This window comes from Hemicordylus capensis, chromosome 11 (genome assembly GCF_027244095.1).
Source record: "Hemicordylus capensis ecotype Gifberg chromosome 11, rHemCap1.1.pri, whole genome shotgun sequence".
Taxonomy (NCBI): Eukaryota; Metazoa; Chordata; class Lepidosauria; order Squamata; family Cordylidae; genus Hemicordylus; species Hemicordylus capensis.
Genome location: NC_069667.1, coordinates 5,898,786 through 5,923,429, shown reverse-complemented (window position 1 = coordinate 5,923,429; position 24,644 = coordinate 5,898,786). Strand labels below are relative to the sequence as shown.

At 45.6% G+C, this 24,644-nt stretch overlaps 1 protein-coding gene across 7 annotated transcripts in view; it reads right to left on the bottom strand.

Moving 5' to 3' along the window:
- ACSL4 (acyl-CoA synthetase long chain family member 4) overlaps positions 1-24,644 on the bottom strand; it is a 71,671-nt gene that overhangs the window by 32,516 nt on the left and 14,511 nt on the right. For 2 of the 7 annotated variants that reach the window (XM_053273475.1, XM_053273474.1), the window contains exon 1: positions 18,485-18,689. The exons of 2 other annotated variants lie outside the window; for them this stretch is intronic. The gene's annotated coding sequence lies outside the window, so the exon portion shown is untranslated. Of the gene's footprint in view, positions 1-14,967; positions 14,987-18,484; positions 18,691-18,918; positions 19,047-24,644 lie in introns of those variants that run through there. 3 more of the 7 variants (XM_053273471.1, XM_053273470.1, XM_053273473.1) reach the window with 3 other exon arrangements.

The following is a 24,644-nucleotide window of genomic DNA, read 5'->3' as shown; positions in this document are numbered from 1 at the left end:
TTAGCGGCAAACAGAACTTTCCACTTGGATATGATTGTGTCCCTGAAGGGGGGGGGAGGGTAAGGAGACATGGGAGGTAGAGGTGGAAGGAAAAATCGCCTGATCAAAACCTGGTAGTGGTTGAGCAATTGACTCTGGAGATACATCCTTAATAACCCTCCTTGTTTTGGCTAATAAGACTTCAAAATCGGATGGTTGGAACAGCCTTAACAATCTGGCCTGCTGGGAAGGGGATTCCTCCTGTGATAATTCACCTTTCTCTGTATCAGAGGATGAGGAGGAATCTTGAGAGGGTGAGGCGGGAGCCTGGTTATGTTTGGCGGGGGGATGAGGAGGTTTTGGAGCAGGAGGGAGGGGTTTGGGAATCAGAAGAGGGGGTGGGGGCTAGGGTCCTCCTCAGTCGAGTAGGAAGAGGAGGGAGAGGCAGGACAAGCAGGTCTTTTGGCTTGTCAGTGCCTAGGTGGCTGTAGAAGAAATTGTCCCCTTTCATTGGGAGGGAATAACCCCTCTGGTTGGGCTTGACCCTGGGGAAAAGGAAAGGAAAAGTGGTTTGGCTGAGTGAGAGTTGCCCCTTTGGGGCAGAGCAGGAATTACAGAAAACTCAGAGCGTATGAACTCTTTTAGCCATAATTGAAAGGCAGGAGTAACTTGCCTGTCTTGTAGGTCCCCTGTGGGGGGTATAGTACTCACATGCTCTGCAGGCGTTGGGGGTTGATCATGTAATATCCCTTCTGGCACCGAAATGGGGCTGGCAGTGTTTAAAGTAGCTAGCTGGGATATGGGGGGGGAATGACCGATGGATCGGGTTCCCCCTCTCCCTGTGGCAGGCAAGCGTTTGCCATTGCAGGCATACATAGGTCACCCATCTCAGCAGCCCCAAATCCAGAGCCTTCTTGAACATGGAGTAGGGCGGGCAGGAGACGCTGAGGGAGCCATTGCTGACAAACCACTCAGGTGGGCCACTGGAGGGTTGCTTTTCTTCTTGTGCCGCTTCTGCCTCTCCTGCGACTGTCTTTGCTTTTTGGAGGGCTTTGAGCCCTCTCCTTTCAGGTGCTTTGCCTTTTTAGCCACCTTTCGGGGGGAAACCCTGCTCTCCATTGAAGCAGTTGCTGTGCCCGGCATGGAGGAGGCGGGAAGAAGGATGCCGCCAGAGTCGGCAGGCAAAGAAGAATAGGAGCATTTGTCACCGCACAGGATAGGATCGCAGTGCTTTTGCTTGATGGTGCCCATTTTCGGTTCGGGGGATTCCCCTCGGAAAGGGAACCTCCTAAGAGGTCTACAGCGTGGGTGGGCTCCATAGGGAGCGTTAGAAGGCAGAAAATAAAGTTTAAGGAACTAAAAGGTTAAACTCAGCCAATTGATCGAATAGTAAAATGGAAAAAATGTTTAGTGTTTGTTTGAAAGAAAATTAAGAGACTCCCTTCCCAAACTTGCACACTGGATAGGACGGTAGAGAGGAAGGGAGGAGGAAGACGCTAGGAGACAGGAAATGGAGGGAGAAGTAGGGAATAAACAAGCCTGATAGAAGAATAGCAGAGTTCTCTCTAATGCGATGCTGCCTGAGGCGAGACAGGAAAGGAAGTGGGGTTTTCTGGCACCTCCTACCAACCTAACTACCGGATATGAGCAGCAAGCTTTGAACTTTATTTCCTGTCTCCTGAGGCATGATTTGGAATACAACCCAGGATTAAGGATGAACTCAGACAACTGCAGAAAATGCCTGGCGAGTTGAGTCAATACACTTGCACCAGATAACTAAAGTATGGTCTGTATCTGATGCTCTTGTTTACATGAGATGGCTGATTAAGAACAAAACTGAGCAGAGTGTATTAATTTCTGTCTTATCTTTGTGCGTGCGATACACATACAGATCTATAAAATAGTTTGGAACTTGGCCAACTGGCCTAGTACTGTGTGGCTGGCTAACGTGGTATGTCTGAGGGTCAGGAAGAAGGTATCCTTTTCCCCTTCACTCCTCCAAAAATTTCTTCATAATCCATCACTCATGTTTAAAACAAGCCATAAAATGTTATTGTGGGTGACCACTTGTATATTTTGATACAACAGTTACTGGGAAATGTACTTCCTGTAGGAAAAGTGGAAACATTTATCAGCGATGCCCTATAATAAACTTTCTGAAGAAATGAGCAAGTCTCTTACTAAAAATATACAAAAATAGCTGCATACCGTATTACCATTCTGCCTAGTTGCAAAGTAGGTGGCTCCAGGCCAATTATTTTGTCTCCAATCTATTTTTGCATCAATCTGGAGGGCCCCAAGGTATGCAGTATTTCTTTAGACATTAACCCCTTAAAAAGGGGGGGAAGAAGAAGAAATTATAACTGCGCATGTGTAGCCTTGTGCGGAGGGAGAAGCTGGGAAGTCTTCTCAGAAGATAGGACTTCTAAGTGAGAGACATGTCAATGGCCAATGCAATTCTCCTTTTCTTCAAGCCTTCCCCAGACATACTTCCTGCACAAACATATCAAGCCTCTTCTCAACTGGTTGAGGAGGGAGGACAAATTCTACTGTCTCTTTCCTCCCAGTCATCTCTCTCCTGCCCACACATGGTACTCCCTCCCCTTCTCCAAAGCCCTAGTCAGTCAGCCAACAAGCCCTATAATGTACCATACAGGGCATCTGGTAGCTGGCTCTTTCCCTCAGTGTTGTACAAGCAGGTAATAAAAACAGTGGTTGCTATCCTAACAAACAAACTACATTCATAGGGAGGGACCGCGGGGATGTGCTGAAGGCCTGCATACAATCGCCTCAGTCCCTTTATGCATGTGCTGCTGTGCAAGTGGGCAAAACATCCCAGCTCTGCCCACACTCCAGAAGTGATCTGTAAGAGAGGAACCATGTCATCGAACAACAACAATGCAGTACCCATTAACAACTAAGAACCTTTATAAACAGGAACCACTGGGGCAGAAGCTTCGGCTATCTGGCAAATAGCATCTCTAACACATACCCTCACATGTTCAAACTGGAAAATCATATTTTAAAACATGGGCTAGCCATACCTGCAGGGAATCTGTTTAAAACAGGAAATAACTGTGTTGTTTCTCTTTCTGGCCCCCATTAAATACTATTATAAAAATTCATATAATTCAGAGATGCAAGCTATCCTCTATTCTCATTCCACATTATATAAAGTAGGAATAGCTCGTTGAAAGGTGGATAGCTTGTTGAAAGTGTCGACTCAATGTGTGGCAGTTGTGAAGAAGGCCAATTCCACGCTAGGGATCATTAGGAAGGGGACTGAAAATAAAATGGTTATTATAATGCCCTTATACAAAACTATGGTGCAGCCACACCTGGAGTACTGCGTACAATTCTGGTCACCACATCTTAGAACTGGAAAAGGTGCAGAAAAGGGCAACCAAGATTATCAGGGGCCTAGAGCACCTTTCTTATGAGATAAGGTTACAACACCTGGGGCTATTTAGTTTTTTTTAAAGACTGCGGGGAGACATGATGGAGGTCTATAAAATTATGCATGGTGTGGAGAAAGTGGATAGAGAGAAATTCTTCTCTCACACACATAACACTAGAACCAGGGGTCATCCCATGAAATTGACTGACAGGAATTTAGGACCAACAAATGAAGATACTTTTTCACACAACGCATAATCAACTTGTGGAATTCTCTGCCACAACATGTGGTGACAGCCAACAACCTGGATGGCTTTAAGAAGGGTTTGGATAACTTCACAGAGGAGAGGTCTATCAACAGCTACTAGTTGGAGGGCTATAGGCCACCTCCATCCTCAAAAGGCAGGATGCCTCTGAGTACCAGTTGCAGGGAAGTAATAGCAAGAGAGAGGGCATGCCCCTTTCAACTCCTGCCTGTAGGCTTCCAGAGGCATTTGGTGGGCCACTGTGTGGGCCTTGGGCCTGATCTAGCAGGGCTGTTCTTATGTTCTTATGACATATCAGGAGAAACAAGGATGTTTTCAAAAGGGACCCCTCCCCTCCCCATTTTAATACTAAGTATCTGGGATTAGTTAGCCTTACTGTTTTATACTGAAAACTCTGAAAACTTAATTATTATTATTTATTCAATTTCTATACCGCTCCTCCAAAAATGGCTCAGGGCGGTTTACACAGAGAAATACATAAATAAGATGGATTGGGAGCCAGCGTGGTGTAGTGGTTAGAGTGCTGGACTAGGACCGGGGAGACCCAAGTTCAAATCCCCAGCCATGATACTAGCTGGGTGACTCTGGGCCAGTCACTTCTCTCTCCGCCTAACCTACTTCACAGGGTTGTTGTGAGGAGAAACCTAAGTATGTAGTACACTGCTCTGGGCTCCCTGGAAGAAGAGTGGGATATAAAATGTAAATAATAATAATAATAATAATAATAATAATGATGATGATGATGATGAGATTACAAACTCTTCAGTGGAGAGGAAAGTGGTTTTAATCCTCTATGTGGGTGTATTTATGCAGATGGCATAACTACTATATTAAGAATTCAATATTGAACAAACAGCAATAACCTAGATCCATGAATCAAGCATACTCATAAGATGAAAAAGAAACATTGGTAGACTTACTGTGAAGGGTTCTTTTTCTGGTATGGGGAGGGCATCCATCACGTGATGGGTTGTCAGGCTCCGCATGCTCTGAGACAGGGCCAATCAGATTCAAGCATACCCATTAACTGCTCTGCGCCGCCCTATCGGACCCAGTTCTGGTCTTGTAGAGCAAAAAAGGAAAACTGCAGAAGAAACAACTGGAAGAAACACTGGAAGACTTCAACTATTCGGAGAAATAAAGGAAAGTAGAGGAAGCAAAAACCCCGGTGCGTAGAACATATAGTCATTTCTACCTTTAGAGAAAATTGCTCCATACCTCCGCTGTTTGTTAACAGGATGGAAAGTAAAAGTCAAAAAAAGGATAGCATCAGCTAAACGCCCTAGGAGTTGCCCCCGCCACCCACTGGTTGTCCCCCCACATCCGCGGGCGGGCCGGATGCCCTCCACATACCAGAAAAAGAACCCTTCATGGTAAGTCTACCAATGTTTCTTTTTCCAAGGTATGGGGAAGGCATCCATCACGTGATGGGACATACCCAAGCTATCGAGAATGGGTGGGTAGCGGATGATTAGACTATTCTTTGCAACACCGTACGGCCCATGGCCGCCTGAGGGTCATAAAAGGAAGGGATCTTATAGTGCTTAATAAATGGTGAAGTCGATGACCAAGTAGCCGCCTTACAAATTTCTTCCAGAGGTGCCCGTGCTGAGAAAACAGCTGAGGAAGAGTCGAATGGGCAGTGACGCCTTGTGGAACTTGCAGATTCGCGGAACTGTATGCTAGAGCGATGGTAGCTCGAAGCCACCTGGCAAGGGACTCTTTTGAGGCTTTGGCTCCCAACCTTGATGGTAAGTATGAGACGAATAAGGAGTCCGACTTGCGCAACTGTTTGGTGCGATTAATATAGATCCGGAGAGCCCGCCGCACATCCAGGGTCTGCCAAACCCTTTCTTTGGGATGGTGAGGAGCCGGGCAGAATGAAGGGATAATGATCTCCTGGCTTCTATGGAAACTAGAATTCACTTTTGGGATGAAGGTAGGATCCAGCTTCATCACCACCAATTCCTTTTGGAACACGCACACTTCTTTCCTTACCGACAAGGCCGCCAACTCAGAAACTCTCCTCATAGAAGTGACTGCAATTAGAAACAGAACTTTGAAGGTGAGAATCCTTAACGAAACCTTGCGAAGTGGTTCAAAAGGAGGTTTGGTGATGGCCTTTAACACCGTATTTAAGTCCCACGAAGGGAACCTATTTGTGGGAGGAGGCCCCAGATTACTCGCTCCCTTCAGAAAACGTCGCAGATCCGGATGTAACCCCGGGACATCCTTGCCTGAGATGTCAAGGACCGAGGCCAAGGCCGATGTTTGTCTCCGTAAGGTACTGGGACGAAGACCCTTATCTATTCCCGCCTGTAAGAAGGCAAGAACTGCTGGAACTCCTGCTTTGGTTGGACAAACACTATTCTTCCTAGCCCAAGCACAGAAGGCCAACCAAGTAACCTGATAAATTCGGACTGTAGATGGTCGTCTAGTAGAACCTCTGATCGTAGGAGAACCTTAGGAAGCGGTGATAGGATGGATGGATCGGCACATGGAGATAGGCTTCCGATAAGTCCAAGGATGCCAGCCAATCCCCTGGAAGAACGGCCGCTTTTATGGTCCTGACGGACTCCATTCTGAAGTGTCTCTTCCGTATGCACCGACTGAGGCGCTTTAAGTCGAGCACTGCTCTCCAAGAGTCGTCCTTTTTCGGGACCAAGAAGAGTAGGGAAAAGATGCCGTCCGGCGGGTCCGTTACCGCAATAGGTTCTATAGCCCGAATCTGTAACAAATGTTGAATGGCTGTTTTCATCAATTCTCTCCTGTGGGGTTTGCCCGACACGGGAGTATTGAAAAAGAAGTCCGCCGGGTTTGTGGAAAAATCTATACAATAGCCCTGGGAGACGGTCTGGAGCACCCAACGGTCCGAGGTCGTGGTCCTCCACCTTTGAGCGAAGTGCTCCAACCTGCCCCCGACCGCATGAGAGTCATTGCTTACTGTTACGGCAGTCTTGAGGGAAGGGAAAGGTACCCCCTCTCCCCTTGCCTGTACCTCTACTCCTTCCGTTCCAAAACTGGCGCCATGGCTGTCTGGATTGGTTCCCTCTGAACTCTCGATCCCTGAAGCTTTCTCTGGAGACTGTAGGGAAGTATCTGTTGGAAGGCCTGTAGGGACGAAAGGAACTCTGATATCCCCCTGAACCACGAAAGGGCCTTCTGAACTCCCCTTTACCAGTAGGCATAGCCTTCTTCTTATCCCGTGTTTCTACTAAAACCGGTTCTAAGGACTCCCCAAAAAGCTTAGCGCCTCTGAAGGGTGTGGCTGCCAGAGCAGACTTAGACTTTGAGTCTACCCGCCAGTGCTTTAACCACAAACTTCTACGCACAGCGACCCCCGCCGCCATTGCCCTGGAGGCATGCTGTAGGCAGTCTAAGCTGGAATCGGCCATGAGAGCTGAAGCCCTGGCTATTTTATTCAGACCTTGCCGAAGTGCTTTATTCTCAGGGGGTACCAACTTAACCAGCTCCTTAGACCATAGAATTGTAGCTCTCGCGAAGATCGAATTTGTAGTAGCAGCTCTGATGACCGCTGCTGACGCTTCGTGGCCCTTCTTCAGCAGGTGATCCGTCTTTTTCTCCTCCGGAGATTTAAGATATCCGTCTCCTTCTTTATTCACCAAGGCTCCGGTCACCAACTGCGCCATGGGAGCATCTACAACGGGAGTTGCTAACAGAGACATGATGTCAGGGGGCAGAGCATACAACTTTTTTGGGAAATATATAGCTGGCTTTGAAGCCACCGGAACCCCCCATTCAGCTAGCATAACCTCCTTAAACAAGGATGGGAAGGGAACTGTTGCCGCCAACACTGATGTAGAGGGAAAGACCTCTTGATCTAAACCAGTAGCTGGGGTAGCACCCGCCTCAGAGGACACGTCTTTTATTGCCCTTTTTGCCTTAGCCAGCAAAATTTCAAATTCACTCGTAGAAAAAAGCCTAGTGGAACTAGGTTTCCCCCCCGGGACTTGTTCATCCGACAATTCGCCATCCTCTTTTTCAGAATCTGATGAACTCGAACCCGGTTCTCTATTGGGAATGGTGGAGGATTTTCCCGATGCCACTGGCAGCACTGGTGTCACTGTACCCGTCTTCTGCGTACACAGATGGTGCGTATCTAGTGTGCCTGAGGGAAGAGGACCTTCTATTGGCACTGATCGCCTAACGGTCCTTTCCAGTTCCTCCTCTGATGAGGAAACATCAGACGGGTGCCTACTGCTCACTCGTCGTCTCTTAGACTGCCTGCGTAGCATTACACGTTCTCCTAAGGGAATAGCTTGTCTGACAGGACTTGAGTTAGGGGATGAGGAAAAAGAAGGCCGACGCCCCCTATGGGTTCGTGGCAAGGGTGCTTGGCTAGATAGTAAGGTATTATGCAGAGCAGACCCGGTAGGGGCTGCCGGAGCTAACGGGGAGACACTACGGAAAGGCATTTTTTCTTGACAAACTCCCACAACCACTGTATCTCTCTCGCGGAGAGCTGTTCTCCATTTGGACCCGTCATGCCCGCTACTTTAGAGCCCAATATCTCACTCACCACAGTAGGACGCAATCTAGTAGAAACTGAGGGCTCAATCCCTGACTGTGCCTCCATCACCGTGGGCACATCTCCCAACTCCGCTCCCTTCAGGTCGCTTGGAGCCGCAGGAGCCGTTTCGGGCGCTTTCAAAATGGCGACCGCGATTTGCGCGGGAAGCCCCATCGGCGGCAAAGGCGGCTGTTGTTCCCTCACCGCCCTGATCTGAGGCCGCTCACTGAGCGGAGTTAAGCTCGCCGCGCCCTTCTTGCTCCTTTTGCGCTTTTTTAGTTTCAGCCCATCTGCACCCTTAAGGTGCTTTGACTTCTTAAGAACTTTACAGTGCCCCTTTTTTGCAACAGAAGCTTCAGGGGAGGCATCCTGCCTTTTCTCTCCCTCTTGAACAACGGGAGGCATCGGGGTATCGTTCGCCGCACCAACCCCAACTCCCTCCAGAACGGCAGGGATATGTCTGGGGGCATCTGAAAGAGGGCCCTCCGAGAGGGAACCTCTGAGCATGTCCCCGGTATAAGATAACTCCATTGTCAAAAAACAATTAAAGGCACAGAGTGAAAAAACAGAAAGGAAACTAAGACGGGTAACACAGCTCGTAAGGGAGAACAGGATAGTAGCGAAGAGGGGACCCAAACGACGATTGAAATTGGAGTATTGTAAGCCCAACACAAAGGGACAGAAACTTTTACTCACACAACACACCAACAGAAAAGCGGCAACTCCTTTCCCCCCTTCGCACACAGAGAAGGATAAGATAGTAGGAAGTCTCCCAGATAAAGGTCAGAAAATAGAAAAGGCGAAAAGCCTCTAACAAGTATAACAGGGTACTGTTCAGAGTGAAGACAGGACCAGAACTGGGTCCAATAGGGCGGCGCAGAGCAGTTAATGGGTATGCTTGAATCTGATTGGCCCTGTCTCAGAGCATGCGGAGCCTGACAACCCATCACGTGATGGATGCCCTCCCCATACCTTGGAAAAAGTAAGTTTGTTTGTTTCACAATACAAACAGCACCATGTTCTCTCAGAGCCGATCATCATCATCTAGTATAGAGTGCTTGCAACAGTTTTCTGTGCCAACCTGTGTCCAGGAATGAATAGCACACACAAAAGGGGGGGGGATTAAGTTCAGTTGTTCCGTAAAAGGGCTTGGGGGCAACGGGTGGGGGAAAGCCCATTAAATGAAGACTTCCCTCTTTCTCAGGAAGCTGTATCACTCAACCTAAGCCTATCGAAACCTACTTTGGGAAGAAGACCCCTCTCAGGGCAGCTTCACAAGCAACGCCAAACCTGAGGTTTGGCAGAGCAGCTAGGGCCCCAGGAATGCATGCACAGCCAACTGCTGGTCTCAGGCAGGATATGCCAAGACTGAACCTGTCGTATGAACCCACCAATCTTGGCATACAGGCAAACTTCATTATCTGCAGATCCAATCCCATTGACTCAATGCCTCGGTATCCGCAGTTTTGGTATCTGCGGTAGTAGCGGAGAATGGAACCCCCATGGATACTGAGGTCCACCTATATCTGCCCTACTTGCGATAGGGAACCCGAGACCTGCTCATCACTTCCAATCTTAGTTACAGATGCGTTCCGCACTGCAAGCAGGACAGAATATGCCAAGATGGGTGGATTCGTATGACACACCTGATCTTGACATATCCGTCCATGCCCAAGATTGGAAGCAAAGTGCACGCATGTTCTGGAGCTCCAGTTGCTCCACCGAACCTCAGGTTTAGCATCTTCGTAAGATACCCATTTGTTCTTTCTGTTCTCCAGGGTTCTGCCTATCTTTTCAGTTAGAGCTTGGGTAGTCCAAGCATACCCAACACCACTTCCTAACAGACCTATGGGTCTTTCTGCCATTCCTCTCTCACAGCCTCTCCCTTTGTGTTGCCCTTCGGCTCTACTGCTGGCTTATTTATGCCCTACCCTTCAGCCACCCCAAAGATATCACCAGGCTCCATTTCCACCATCCTGCATATGCTTGGTTACAATAAGAGGGAGTGTTTTTGTTATTCTGGTTCATGTTATAAAACAAACACTAGTTGTATTTCATGGACAAACTATGCATACTGTAACCTTTTGCTTTCTTTGCTGTAATGGACAAAAGGGCAAAATATTGTGGAGTTAAAATATCTGACCACACAGTCCAAGTTCTCTGTCATAAATAGATAAAACAGGATGGAGAGAATGTTCTCTACTTGGGATTTTATCAATTGTCTTCTAGTTGTATTTTGTTCAGTTATTTTGAAAGATTCAAAAGTCTTTATTGTGGCATCCACAACAAGGACACTGGCAATAAAGGTAACTTTAAAGAGCTGAAACGAAAAAGCAAACCTAATAACTTAATACATTATTAAAAGAGTTCATGGGGCTTTTAAACTGTGTAAAAAGCAAAACTATTATCAGATTGAGCAGAACTTTTCAATAATTTAATTTGCAACCATGATAAAAAGTTATAAATTGTTCAACTGCTAGTCACTTAAGTTAGAAAAAACTCATGCAGAGAATCAAGAAAAACATTTAAATTTCTGCTGCCAATGTGAACCATCAATATATTTTTGACTTTATCATCATGTGAGCAAAATGGAAGCAAATACTGGAAAGCCTGATCTACAACCAGATTTGTGAATGGCAGCACTGGACTGGGCATACAATATTCTCATTCATCCAACGCAACTCACAGTATCGCACCAGGGCCAGACCAAATACAACTACTGGATGTTCTGCCTTACAGACAGCTCATCTATACAGCATCCTAGCAGCTTTTTACTGTTGGATTCAAAGGAAAATTCATTTATTGTAGCTCGTTACATCATTTATTTATTTAATAATTTACAACACAAAGGTAGATTGTGTCCATGCTCCATAAATTATTTAAGCTTACTACATTTCAATGGCTTCATTCCAAAGGTGGTCTTCTGGTAGGAGAACACCTCCTCCATTTAGCGGAAAGTCAGTGTCGAACCTTAGTGGACGAGCACTGGGTAAGAGTGATCCCAAATCCAGAAGAGTTCTTCCATTTGAGCAAGCTCTTGCGCAATACATCCAACCATTTCTTTTGAAGGCCTTGTTATGACCAGCTAGAGTGGTTATGTATGCTACAGCCAGCATCTCATGCTTATTATATAGTAATGTCACCCCGATACACTGGGGCACTGCACTGTGAGAAGTCTTCTGCTAATGTGTCACATTACTTACACTACCCTTTTCCTCTTTCTGCCCACAGGTTTTTTGTTTTGTTTTTTAAATCCAAGCAGTGTTCCGTCTAACAGGGATTCCTAGATGTTGTTGACTACAACACCCAGAATCCCCAGCTGCAGTGGCTTTTACTTGAGGATTATGGGAGTTGTAGTCCACAACATCTGGGAATCCCTGTTAGAGCAAACCCTGGATCCAAGCTATAGGGCCTAACAGCTCTATTTACAATGCGCAACAAAATACTGATTAAGTCCCCATTTCCATTTAGCTAGAGAGAGGACAAAGCTATAAACCAGTTTCAAAGAAAGCATTCACTCGCAAATAGTAAGTAGACCAGGGGCGTAACAAGGCTGGAGTGGGCCCAGAGACAAAATTTTAAAATGGGCCCCTCGCTGACACACACACACACACACACTTACTTCACAATATACAGTCATGTGACTTGCCTCTGGGGGGCCCCTCAAGGCATGGGGAGCCCCAGGCAGCCGCCTCCACTTGCCTAATAGTAGTAGTTACGCCCCTGAAGTGGACTGCAGGTTTTGTCCTGATTTAGGCTCACTCAGTTGAAGTGAAAAGTGGAAGCTAATGTTGTGGGAATGCGAGTCTTGCATCAGTGCCTCTACATACGGAGGAAAGTGCTATACTCAGTCACTGGGAAACAATTATGAAAGTTATTCCTATTCTGACTGTGGAACATCATTGTTTCATTAACCAAAGGTATTTTTGCTTAGAGTAAAAAGGCACTCACAAAAACTATTTCATGTTAATGATTGGAAACACGGTTAATTTGTTAAGAAATTGTTCCATTATGCTAAAGAACTGTACAAGATGAAATTATTTCTGCTTCCTCTGAACCTGGTCTCTAACTCTAAAAGTATGGGCTAGAACTACAAAACGAAGGAAAAAGAAAAAGGACAATCTCATGGGAGCAAATCCAAAAATCTAGGAATAGTGCATGAAGAACTTTAGGAAGCAACACAAAACATGGGTGGCCTTTACAAATGATACTCAAGCTCTATTTATGTTTTTATACCTTTTAAACAAGCCATCTAATGGTGCAGTGGGGAAATGAGTTGACTAGCAAGCCAGAGGTTGCCGGTTCGAATCCCCGCTGGTATGTTTCCCAGACACTTATATCGGGCAGCAGCGGTATAGGAAGATGCTGAAAGACATCACCTCATACATCCCCAGTGATGTGTCCACTGCAGAAGGGGAGGTAGAAGGGTGAAGACCCTCCTCCTCTGCTCCTGATTAGCTGGCTATGTGTTGAAGCTCAGCGTACCCCTCCCCTCAGCCTGAATGACAGGCTTCTGGAAATTAGCACCGGTGCAATGGGGAAATGACTTGATTAGCAAGTCAGAGGTTGCCAGTTCAAATCCTCACTGGTATGTTTCCCAGACTATGGGAAACATCTATATCGGGCAGCAGCGATATAGGAAGATGCTGAAATCTCATACTGCGTGGGAGGAGGAGGCAATGGTCAACCCCTCCTGTATTCTACCAAAGACAAACACCGAGCTCTGTGGTCACCAGGAGTCAACACTGACTCGACAGCACACTTTACCTTTTAAACACATTATCGAATTGCCAGGATGGCTTTGTGCTACATATATGAACAAACACCAACACCACTTAATTTTTTTAAATGTGCAATCTTGTGTCCCAACATGCAGTTCCCACAGGCACTGCACACAGCAACACAAAAAGAGACCACCATTCCTTGAGCAAGGATACAAGATCATGTTTCCCTACTGTATAATCAGACATCTACAGATCCACTTGCCAGCTTGCCAGTGGTGAGTGCTCCCAGCCCTCTGGCAAGCAGGACATCCAGTATCACACAGATCGCCTCACCAGTGGTCTCATTTCCAGTCCCCTTTTTGAGAAGATAAAAAACAGCAGTTCTGAGCAGCAGGAGAGAGCTCCCACAGTTTCTTACCATCTCCATATTCCAATCCAAATGACAGAAGACTCGTTTCTCGCCTTCTGCCTATGTGCCAGAAGGATCTGAAGGAAGAGAGGGGATTGGTAGTGACCACAAATAATGGCTATCTAGTGAATCAAGCCTAAGTTTGTGGATCCCTGTGGATAAAGCTTGTAATGTACATGATCCTTAATGGCTAGGATACAAAACAAGAAGCTATGAGTAAAAAGTATTTGCATATTTCCATGTTTCATGTTATTTAACAGGATCAGCATGTCCCTGAGAAAAGCAGGAGGACTAATTAGTCATCCCAACCATTGTAGGAAGCAGAATGCCCGCACAAAGTAGTATTGCTTATTCAGAACAAGCTAGAAGCGGATCACCTCAGCCATCTACACACAAGAGCTTGATAGAACTATTGTTAACCCAGTACCCTTGTAGAAACAGATGCCTATACTCAAATTTCTTTTCCATGAAGCCAGCCAAATTGGAAACGATATCCCGAGACAAAATTATATAAACAACTAAATATGCAATGGCCTGTGAAAACAAATAACACTTCAGCCTTAAAAAAAATCCAGCAGATTATCCTGCAACAAGAGCATCACTTGTCTTTTACAGCACCTTCTAGCCATTAACATTTGTCAGAATACAGTATACCCATTTTATGCATTATCCAGCTCAAACTGATAGCACTTTTTAATATTTCATTCGACTATTCAACAGAATATGTACCCTGATCCCATATAGAATTAAGTGATTTAGGATTGTTTTACAATAGTTAGGAATCACTTTCCAATGTTGTGACACTTTCCAGTGTTTTGTAGTTAACAGTCCTTTAATGCAACAGTTATTTTCCAGATTTGGTAAGAGATAAGATATCAATTTAACAGACCACTTCTCACTAGTAACTGACGTCAATGGAAGTATTCCTACCATATCAAGCTTTCAATCTGGACTTAACAGAATTAAGTCCAACCACAAAATATCAGCAATTTTTCACCCAGCCTAGATCGGCTAGCTTAGGCAAAAACAACATGCATCCTATAACTTGTGTGTTTAATTGTATAATTCGGCAAGGATGCAAACAAAATGTATACTTCCTACAAAACTTGTTATGTTTACTGGTACAAACATATGCAGAATATGCATAGCTAAAATATCAAATTTCAAGTCCATAGCAATTGTTGCTTTCCACAACCATTATGTTATTTGCCCTTCTTGTCCAAAAAGCTTTGGTCAGAAGAAAATATTTAATCATTTAAAATAAAACAAAGACACAATTCACCTGAAATTCAAACAAAGCAAAACCATCTTATCCATTTCTCCAGCTACTCAAGCCAAAAAATGCATTTTAATATGAATGGCAGGAAAAAGAAAACAGAATGCTCCTTTATGACACAGATGAAAACACAGAACCAGTTTGGTAGGTAACAAAGATAAGTGTTCTGTTCTTCAGTAATCAAAAAGGCAAAAAATTTACTGCACAAATGTTTGATTCCTTCTAGTGTTCAAATAGCTGCTTCCATACCTACAAATACCATTATATTAGTGACTACTTTTCCAGGGCACAATGCATATACTAAACAGATTTTTAAGAAATCAGATCATGAAAAGACACATGCACCAACAGGTTCTAAGGTAACATAAAGCACGATTATCTTTTACCTTGAGAGAAAGAACATAAGTATTCATTTTGCTTCAGTGTCCACTCTTATCATGATGGATAAGATTAAATATGCAGCTTTGGATGCTGTTCATCACTGAATCACATTTTCCTGGGGTTTTTCCTCTCTCTCTCATTACCTCACATCCGGAGCCCAGCCTTCCAAGTTGCGTCTAGGAAGGTGGCGTGAGAGGGAGGAGATTATGCTGCTGAACATCGAGGACCAAAGAAAGCCATATGATCTGTATCCAGAAAGATGCTATCGATTCAGGGCAAGGACTACAAAGAGCAGCTTCTTCTCATTTAGTCATTGGAAAGGAGATGCTTCTGCTGACAAAGGCCAGAATACACAGAGAGGGGCTTGCCATCTGGGAGCTAACTAAGACACATCACAGACCACAGATATGGTGTCCCTGCCTCTTAAGACCATACATTCTAAATATCTGGTAATGTAATCGGCTGTTACAGTGAACAAAGCAAAAGGTAGAAGGGGGAAAGGCAGAAACGGTAATGGTGCCAAGCATAACCTATAAGAAACCATCTGATTTGCATCCTTCATCCAGCACCTGAGGCACAAGTGAAGGCAAAATGCCAAATGCTTTCCAAGTCAAATACATTTTCCACAGAACTACAGTTTCAGTTCATGCCAGACACAAAACATAATTAATAAATAAATAACTGGAATGGAGATGCATATAAGCCCATTCCATAACTTTTCACTCTTCCAGGAAAATGTGCTTTCCCATACCTTCACTCCGCAACTGCAGAACCTCCTCCTCCTCCTCCTCCTCCTCAATTCAATTTCTATACCGCCCTTCCAAAAATGGCATTATAAGGATGATCTGGGTAATTTCAACTTGAAATGTGGCTTCACATCATATCTAGAAATCTGAGCCATAAGCCCAGATGCAGGCATGAACTCCACCCCTTTCCCCACAGCTTCATTACCTAGGGGAACACATGCTTCTTCTCCACTGCAACTTCTACATGTCATTTCAGCTTTGTTAACATGTACTTCATCCCGGATGACCATCCTATTCTCTGTTGCAGTATTTTGTTAATAACTGTATACCTGTTTCCCCATCTCCTGCTTCTCTCATAGCCCTCTTTCCTTTCTGATCTTGTTTCCTTCCTGATCATAGTTCTTAAATCTTTACATGGTTTTTGCTTTTATTCCTGTCCCAATCTTTCTCATCTCTCACTCTCCTAACATTTTTGCCCAACTCAGTTTTCCCTGCAAGTCCATAAATGTATAGGTTTATAAAAGATTATCATATGGATAGGTGGTAGAGTTGCTCAGTGGTAGAGCATCTGCTCTGCATGCAGAAGGTCCCGATTCAATCACTGGCATCTCCAAATAGGGCTGGGAAAGGAAGACAAAGGTCTCTTATGTGTCCCTTCCCATGGGTAGGGGCGGAGAGAGGCATATTATCAAACAGATTCTCAACAAGAGTTACTTAACAGTCCAAGACCCATTTCACTGACCAAGTCAGGGAAGAAGAGGATGTCTCCCATACAAGCTAAATTACATTTTAACACTCTTGTAAATAGCTCTCATATTCGTTTTTTCCTCTTCAAGCCATAAAAAAACATGTGTAGATTAGCTTGATTCATAAAACATCTTAGTTTCTTTATCTAAAAATACCCCAAGGTGATGTACAACACACAAAACCAATAAAGGCAGCAAAAACCAATTAAGTATGTGTATCTTTCCTCATGCGAGCTAATAATAAAGCACAACTTTAGCAGCAACAGAACCCTCCTGGATATTGTTAATATAGGTACTTGCATGGTTGAGGAGATCACCTCAAGTACCCCCAACACTATCTTTTCAGATGTACCACAAGCAAAGCAAGTGAACCCTGCTTTTCAGGTACATTCACTTCTACAGTCAGCACCCTTGACCCCTCTTCTTAGAATGATCATTATCCGAGTGCAGGTGTGGGCATAATTTCAGCTAGCCACCTACAGGCTTAACATATATCAGGGCTGCAACATTTAGCTGATTAATCAGGTAGACTAAATTAAAAAGCACACTTGGAATAACGGAAACTACAGCCCTGGGCATTTTTCTTTTTAAATATATATGAATTTAAAGGCAAGTACTTATTAAAAAAACTGCAAAAGGCAACACCATCCTTGGAGAAAAGGCATTCCCTCCTGCGTGTGAGACAAGAAGAATGCTTCCCACCCCCCATGCAGCCTGTTATAACATCTAAAGGAGGGGGAGAGAGGACGCACACTAGAACTGGTACTTTTCTCTTTCAGAATAATGGTCCCCTCCTCCTTTTTAATGCAGATTTAAATCTAGGAATTCACCAGTTATCGGCTAAAACAACAATCAACCAATAGCCTCCTGTATAACTACCATCATGGCATTTTGTCCTCCTGTTCGTCTCTGCCTATTTCCTTCCCTTTCCTCTGTCAAATGGTTGGGGCTGTGGCTTAGCATGCATGCATGCATAAGGACCCAGGTTCACTGCCTGCTAGCATCTTCAGGTAGAGCTGGGGAAAAAACCACTGCCTGGAACTTTGGAAAGCTGCTGCCAGTCAGTGTAGGCAATCCTGAGCTAGATGGACCAAAGGTCTGACTCGGTATAAGGCAGCTTCCTGAGTACTGCTTACTTGGGGGGATGGGGCCGTAGCCCAGTGGTAGAGTATATGCTTTGCAGGCAGAAGGCTGACTCCAGGGCATCTTCAGGGGGAGGCTGGGAGAGACTCCTGCCTGGAACCTTGGAGAAGCCGCTGCCAGTCAGTGCAGACAGTATGCCCAGATACACGAAAGGGAGCAATGGTCTGACTCAGGCATAAGGCGGCCTCCTAGGAGCCATTTCCCTTCTGTTGAATTTTAGAGTGCAAGCTAGCCAGGGCAGGGGCCTGTCTTAGAATTCTTTGCGAAGCAGCATTAATAAAATAAAATAAAATAAAATAAAAATAATAATAATATCTACAATAATAACAAAAATATTGATAATAAATTCTAGCCATCCCAGGTTCCTGGGAAGGACTCGATATCTGGATAAAACAAACCAGTCAATAACACCTGTCTGACTGTGAAATAACAACAAAATAACAATAAAATAACTATTACTATTATTATTATTATTTCACACGGAATCCAGCTGATTGATTTAGCATATCAGAAAAGGGGGAGGGGGGAAGACGGCTCTACGAAACGAGAAGGGGGGAAGACGGCTCTACGAACTGAGCCCAGCCTTCGGGCGGGGGGTGTAACACGGGGGTCACACAGGTGGGGCCCCACCCCCCTAAAACGACCACTGGGGCCGGGCGTGGGGTGGGGGTCTAGCCTCCTCCCTCCCCTTCCCCAGAGGCGCACACCTGTCCTTCCCAACGACCACGTGTCCTCACAGAGGGGGCGCCCCATTTCCGACCCCCCAGGATTCCGACCCCTCTTCCCCCCAGGGTAGACCCTCCCCCTCGTGGGGGGGGCGACCTGCCGTCCCAGCCCCCTCGGAAGCCCCTCTTTTCCCCTCGGGGGGGGCCACCCCATCCGCTCACCGTGCGGAGGCCAGGAGCGGCCCTTCTGTCCCGCTGCTGGCGGATGCTGTTGCTGCTGCTGCTGCTGCTGCTGCTACCCGGCCTCCCTCTCCTCCGCTCTCCTTCTCCCGGCTCCGCTGCCGCCTCACACGGTTTAAAATGGCTGAGACAGAAGGAGTGGGGGGGATATTGCTGAGGTAAAAGGGGAGCCGGCAGGAAGGAGGGGCGCCCGCCCGCGCGCCCGCCGAGGCCAATCCGGAGCGCGCTCGGCTGATTGACGCGCCGGGCAGCCCACCACGAGGGGAGGGCGGGAGGCTGGGCTCCGAGGTGGCCGGAGGGGCCGGGAGGGGCGGGGCTAGGAGGGAGGGGGAGGAGGGGGACGCGCTCCGGATCCAGACGAGGAGGACGTGGCCGCCGAAGCGGGGGCAGCCCAGCCTTGGGGCCTGCTCGCTCACCGGCCTGGATCGTGGGCTCCCGAGCCCCAGCAGCGTCAGCATCAAGCAGCCGCCGCCGCCGCCGCACAGGCCCGAGGGGATGGATACCACAAGCCGCCTCCTCTCTGCACACGGTGGGGAATCCCAGTTACATTTGGATAGAGAACACGCTGAGCTTTGGATTGCGGCGCTGCGCCCGCGAGAGCGATGGCGTCACTGAACAGAGAGATGACGCAAAGCCCAGGTCGTCTGCAATCATGGCTCCCAGTCAAGGGAACCATTTGTTATGGGGCAGCTAACTACTACTACTACTACTACTACTACTACTACTAATAATAATAAATAAATAATAGCCAAAGGGACCATAAAATTGAAACAGTTGTAGAAAATGAAGATGTAAAAATATTATGGGACTTCTGACTACAAACAGACAAACGTCTGCCACACAATACACCAGATATAACTGTAGTGGAGAAGAAAGAAAAACAAGTGAAAATAATCGACATAGCAATACCAGGGGGTAGCAGAATCGAAGAAAAAGAAATAGAAAAAATCACCAAATACAAAGATCTTCAAATTGAAATTGAAAGGCTGTGGCAGAAGAAGACCAAAATAATCCCAGTGGTCATTGGCGCCCTGGGTGCAGTTCCAAAAGACCTTGAAGAGCACCTCAACACCGTAGGAGCCACAGAAATCAGCACCAGCCAATTAAAAAAAGCAGCTTTACTGGGAACAGCCTATATTCTGCGACGATATCTATAACCATTGACAATAAAATTCTGGCATCCCAGGTCCTTGGGAAGGACTCGATGTCTGGATAAAACAAACCAGTCAATAACACCTGTCTGACTGTGTAAACAAGAAATAATATATTTATTATTGTCTCCCATTTATTTATTAGGTCTCTCCCCCGCAATAACCTTTTGCAAGATGCAGTGGAACAGCGATGCAAAACTGGTATAATCCCTTTTTTAAAAAAAGGGATGTACAACCATAGTGCAAGTCCTAATGGAAACAAAGGGATTACAGGTTAAAAATTGGTGTTGGCTTTGTGTCACTTGTTTTGTGGTTGTCCTTGATGGTGGTTTTATTTCCGAGGTGGTTCTGTTCTCTTCTAAAGACTTAACTTTAGAGCTTGGGTCTCCAACAGATGCATGCCATGGCGATTGGCGACATTGACAGAATGGATTCCATGGCAGCTAGGGACTTTGACATGAAGACCTGGAGAATCTGCATACAGTATATGGTCAGCGTCGGCAGTGGATTTTGAACCTTGCCCAGTATGGAAGATCACTGGCTGGATGTTGCAGAATGTGAGCTAATCAGATAGGGTTTGCACTTTGTTCAAAAGGATGCATATTATCCCTCGATGGAGAATATGTACATTGACCAGCCAGTATATACCCTCATACAATGACTATTGATGACCTCAGATGAATTTCATGAAGGTATGAAAAAACAGAGATCTAAATTCCCCCACTTTACAGATGCACACTAGTGCATGCTGACATTTAGGTGATTGCCAACGTTCCCTGATGTAACTATGCGTCCTTGAAGATTCACAACATTTGTCCAGAATGGACAATGTTCCCATGAGAATGTCAACAGTCACCACATTTCAGACCTTTATTGTGTCTGAAATTTAGTGAATGTTGACATTCGCATGGGACTTGATAATTCCAGGCAAGTTTTGTGAATGTCCAAGAACTCATGGATTCATTGGTGAATGCTCACACACACACACACACACATTTAGGTCAACACCCCACACAATGAATATAATACTTCAAAAGTTCCCTCCTGTCAGAAGGCAGCTATGAGTACAGTGTCTGCACCGCAGTATTATAGCGTATCGCTATAATTGAATGAAAGAGTTCAAAGAACCTGGGCCCCCAACTCCTAAGGGTACCCCAGCTCCACCCCTCCCTATTTTCTTCATTATCTCCCTCATGAGGGGCCACCAGAGAGGGGTGAACATGGGCCCCCCTCCCCTAGCTACGCCCACTGGTTGGGTGACAGCTTGCTCTTTACTCTCCCCCTCACACCTCTCTGAAAAAGAAACCGAGGTGGGTTGGAGGCAGGGGCCCATCTTGACTTTCTGTTCCAGGGCCCACTCCAACCTTGCTACGCCCCTGGATTTCAGTAAGTGAATTTTTGGGACTTCCATGCTGGGATCATAAAATTTAAATTAGTTCTAAAATGGATAAAATGAGCTTGCTACCAAGATTTTAAAACAAGTTTTAAAGATATATAATAACATATATCTTTCCACTTGCTCTATATTTCTCATTTTGAATTCAAAGCTTACTGATGCCTGGCTGATATAATTTTTTACAGTCACACTTCACCATGCCCATAACATTAATTCACTACATTTGCACAATGAATTCTTTTGTGGATAATTGAAAGTGGTTGAAATGGGAAGGAATCGGAGCCAGCGTGGTGTAGTGGTTTGAGTGCTGGACTAGGACCGGGGAGACCCGAGTTCAAATCCCCATTCAGCCATGAGACTTGCTGGGTGACTCTGGGCCAGTCATTTCTCTCTCAGCCTAACCTACTTCACAGGGTTGTTGTGAGGAGAAACTCAAATATGTAGTACACCGCTCTGGGCTCCTTGGAGGAAGAGCGGGATATAAATGTTAAATAACAATAAATAACAATATATCCATTTCTGCCTCCTTAAACTGTGATTAATTGTTTGGGCAAAACCATATATTAATTGAAGTCACCTAATATTATTAGCTGACACATCTGTTTTCTCAGGCTTTTAACTCAAATTAATTTTGAACTGTTTGTTTTTATCCCCATGAAATTGTTAACTTTTTATTCTGTGAAATTGCTTTAATTGTTTTTCTCTGTTTTATCATTGTATACACACCCTAAAGGTAAAGTGTGCTGTCAAGTCAATTTCAATTCCTGGTGCCCACAGAGCCCTGTGGTTTTATTTGGTAGACTACAGGAGGGGGTTACCATTGCCATCTCCCGCCCAGTACGAGATGATGCCTTTAAGTATCTTCCTATATCCGTGCTGCCCAATATAGGTGTTTCCCCTAGTCTGGGAAACATACCAGCGGGGATTTGAACCCTAGAGATACACATATCAGGTGGTATAGAAATATGATAAATAAATAAATAAATTTATTGGGAAATCCCCAGTAGCTTTCCTGAGAAAATCACATGCTTCTGAAATACTGAAGGGGTAAGTATAGAGAAGGAACTAGAAGAGAAGTGGAGTGGAGAAGAGAAGGTAAGTACAAATCCCTCCCTCATATTCTTGAGAAAGGCTTGTTTGGACAGTTAAATAGCTGACCATTACAGCTGAGACCTATCCTTCTAATAAACTATCTCTAAATACTATAAACAGCCAACAAAACCAGTATGAAGATAGAAAGTCAGCAGGAGAGGGGGCACTTCCCAGTGTATTGCACAGAGTGCCACATGTATGACTGTTTGCCCCATGGGCAGAAGTCATGGGGGTGTGCTCGGTGCAAGGAGCTCCTGGCTCTCAGGGAACAAGGTGGCAGATCTGGAAAAGCTCAGAGAGACAGAGAGGCATGTGGACAAGACCTTCAGGGATGTGGTAGAGGCATCCCACTCCAGGGCTGAAAGCTCCTCTGCTGTCAGGGAGAATGAAGGTCTTGGGCAAGGAGGACATCGGTCTAAGGAAGAGGGAAATGCTCCTTTAGAAGGGATGAGCCCATATCCTCTCACACAGAGGATACTTCTCCAGGGGGTGGGAGCCTCCTTGTAGTGGGTGATTCGATTCATTAGAGGTATAGAGAGATGGGTTTGTGACCCGCATGTTGACCACACGGTGACTTGCCTGCCTGGTGCGAAGGTTGCGGACATCACGCAGTGTCTAGATAGGCTCTTAGGCAGTGCTGGGGAGGACACAGCTGTTGTGGTGCATGTCGGCACCAATGATGTGGGGAAATGTAGTTTGGAGGTCCTGGAAGCCAAATTTAGGCTTATAGGTAGTGTATTGAAGTCCAGGACCCCCAAGGTAGCATTCTCAGAAATGCTACCTGTTCCACGCGCAGGTACAGTGAGACAGGCAGAGCTGAGGGGCTTCAATGTGTGCATGATACGTTGGTGCCAGGAGGAGGGTTTAGATTTGTTAGGCACTGGGATACATTTTGAAGCAAGCAAGGCCTGTACAAAAGGGACGGGCTGCACTTGAACCAAGATGGAACCAGATGGCGCTTTAAATCAAAAAGGTTGCAGAGCAGCTTTTAAAATGACGCCTGGGGAATAGTCGACGGGAGCTGGGCAGTATCCAGTTCGACAAAAGCCATCCTTTAAAGTGTGAGGGTGCAAAGGATTCAGATAAAACAGAAGGGGACAGAGCAGAACCACATAAAGAGCAGCTGGTCAAAGAGTCAAAAGAAAGATAGCATACACCAAGTGAGAAATTCTGCGTATAGTTGCTTATATGCCAATGCCAGCTCACCCAAGATGGGTGAGCTGGAGTGCTTGGTTGCTAACACAGAAAGAGATATAGTGGGCATAACAGAAACATGGCGGAACAGTGAGAACCAGTGGGACACTGTTATCCCTGGATATAAACTCTATTGAAAGGACAGGGAGGGGTGCCTTGGAGGTGGAGTAGCACTGTATGTTAAAGAAGGGATAGAATCTACAATCTAACAAGGTAGACAAAACCTAGGTGGACTGGTGTCCTCCACAGAAACCTTCTGGGTGACAATACAAGGCCTGAAAAGGAAATGTGCTACTGGGGAGGTGCTATTGCCCTCCGGATCAAAACGCTGACAGTGACTGGGAGTTGCAGCAGGAGATCAGGGAGGCGTCAAGGAGAGGCAGGGCTGTAATAATGGCTGGCTTCAATTACACACACATAGACTGGGTAACTTCACAGGTAATGACAGAGAGGTCAAATTTCTAGCTATGCTAGAAATAGCTAGAAAAAAAGCCCTAGAACAGTTGGTCTGGGAACCAACTAGATAGAAGGCGACCTTGGACTTAACCAGGACCTGGTGCGTGATGTCAGTGTCATCGACCTGTCAGTGTCAGTGTCATCATCAGTGTCATCGGCAGTGACCATAGTGTGATCAAATTCAGCATACATGCAGGGAGAGAATCACCAAAGAAGTCTAACACAGATATTTTGGATTTCAGAAGAGGAAACTTCTCCAAAATGAGGAGTATGGTGAAAAGAAAGCTGAAAGGGAAAATCAGGAGAATCACTTCGCTCCAGAATGCATGGAGTTTACCCAAAACCACAATACTAGAAGCCCAGTTGGACTGTATACCCAAAAGGAGGAAAGGTACCACTAAGTCCAGGAGGATGCCAGCATGGAAGGAAGCCGTAAAAGGGAAAAAGACTTCCTTCCAAAATTGGGAGGCCTGTCCAACAGAAAGGAACACATACTCTGGCAAAAGAAATGCAAGGTGACAATAAGGGAGGCAAAAGAGTTTGAGGAACATTTAGCTAAAAGCATCAAGGGGGAATAACAAAAACTTCTTTAAATACATCAGAAGTAGGAAACCTGCCAGGGATGTGGTTAGACCGTTAGACAATGAGGGAGTGAAAGGGATTATTAAGAAGGATATAGAAGTTGCAGAGAAGCTGAATGAGTTCTTTGCATCTGTCTTCATGGCAGAGGATACTGAGGATACTGAGTATATACCTGTTCCTGAACCAGGCCTTTTAGGGATGGAGGCTAGAGAGCTGAGTCAGATAGAAATGATAAGAGATGATGTTCTAAACTATCTGGAAAAACTGAAAA